The sequence below is a fragment of the Eulemur rufifrons genome, chromosome 3 (genome assembly GCF_041146395.1).
Source record: "Eulemur rufifrons isolate Redbay chromosome 3, OSU_ERuf_1, whole genome shotgun sequence".
Lineage (NCBI taxonomy): Eukaryota > Metazoa > Chordata > Mammalia > Primates > Lemuridae > Eulemur > Eulemur rufifrons.
In genome coordinates, this window is record NC_090985.1 from 58,784,108 (window position 1) to 58,785,616 (window position 1,509).

A 1,509-nucleotide genomic window follows, 5' to 3' on the forward strand; every position below is an offset into this window, starting at 1 on the left:
ACGTGGTAGGTGCTAAGTACCCAACAAGGCTTTTATGAAGGGAACTCAGCTGTTCTCCTCCGCCATGGTGGTGTCGATGCTGCTTAAGAACGGTATTTGGGGCTAAGCGTTCCTGGCTGCAGTCACTGCCTCATTTTCTGTTGGCAGAGATTGCAGGGATTGCTTAGCAATGCACCTGTCCTCCTAGGGCCCCAGTCTCTCCTGGTGTCAGTGAACTTAGTCGTTCATCAGACTGCACCAATTCCCCAGAGCAGAGTGAAGCATGTTGAAATTGTAGTTACCCAAAGTACCTGGCTAGGTAAGACTAGCAGGAGAAAATGAATGCTGTGAAAGTTCCTTTCAGTGTACATTGATTATATTTGAATTTTTCATTTGAAAGAAGTGTATCAAAAGCCTTTTTAAAAAACCTTTCTTTCTAAGGGAGAGTGCATCGCAGGAAATCACCCAAGATTCTGGCTCTAGGCACCTCATCTCCTCACGGAACCTTTGGGTTTATACCAGGAACATTTCTAGGATTTTATGATGCTGCCTGCTATTTTGTTTATTTCGGAACCTCTTCTCAGGGAGCCTTGTATTAAAATGAATTTGCACTAGAAACAATTTCTCTCTAGCTTATTCTTCCTGTAAAGATCTAATAACAAGTGCTCGCTTCGGCAGCACATATACTAAAATTGGAACAATACAGAGAAGATTAGCATGGCCCCTGCGCAAGGATGACAAAAACAAAAAAGATCTAATAACAATAAAAGAGAAAGAGATTTTTAAAAGTTTATTTGTTACTTATTTAAAACATAAAACTATTTATGGAGCTCTGGTCACATGGGTGATCCAAGGCTACAAATCTGGCCTTCAGAGTTTACATTCTATCAGAGAAATCGGATTTGCATGCAGCTTGCTGCAATGAAGTGTGGTAAGGGCTACTGACTGTAACAGTATAAACAAAGCAGGCAGGAAGAGCGATGGCTTCCACCTGGATATGGAGGCAGTGTTCTCAATCGCTTTGCAGAAGTGAGGTGTCACCAGACCCAGAAGAGGGGGAGAGAATCAGCAAAGGCAAAGCCACAGGATGGGGGTAACAGCCCCGTGTGGCTGCCCCAGGGCCACTGGGGAGTGGCCAGAGGTAGGGCTAGAGAGGCTGATTGGGGCTGGAAGAGCCCACTTAGAAATTTGAATGTCATGCTACAAGCAATGGGGAGCCACTGAAACTTTCTGAGCAAAAGCATATCGCCTAGATCCAGGTTTAAGGACGGTCACTCTGAGACAGAGGCCAATCCTTGACCAGAGAGTGAAGAGAGGTGTTATTCATGGGGTGATGTGGGTGATCTTCCAGGGGAGCAGGTGTGCAAATCCCATGTCCTGGTTAAGTAGGAGAGTAGGAGAGCTGCGGGGAGGCCATCCAGGGAGCAAGGTGCCCAGAGCATGGCCAGTCACGGCCACGCAGTGTGTAGGGAGTTTCCTGGACAGCAGCTGATCCGACATTTTCCTTAGACTGATTGAAAACTGAGTTAC

The 1,509-nt window shown here is 46.1% G+C and overlaps 1 non-coding gene across 1 annotated transcript; it reads left to right on the top strand.

Moving 5' to 3' along the window:
- The first annotated feature begins 641 nt into the window (after window positions 1-641).
- On the top strand, window positions 642-748 carry LOC138382053 (U6 spliceosomal RNA). The gene has a single exon (XR_011233230.1). It is a non-coding gene; the product is annotated as a U6 spliceosomal RNA (small nuclear RNA).
- The last annotated feature ends 761 nt before the right edge of the window (window positions 749-1,509 follow it).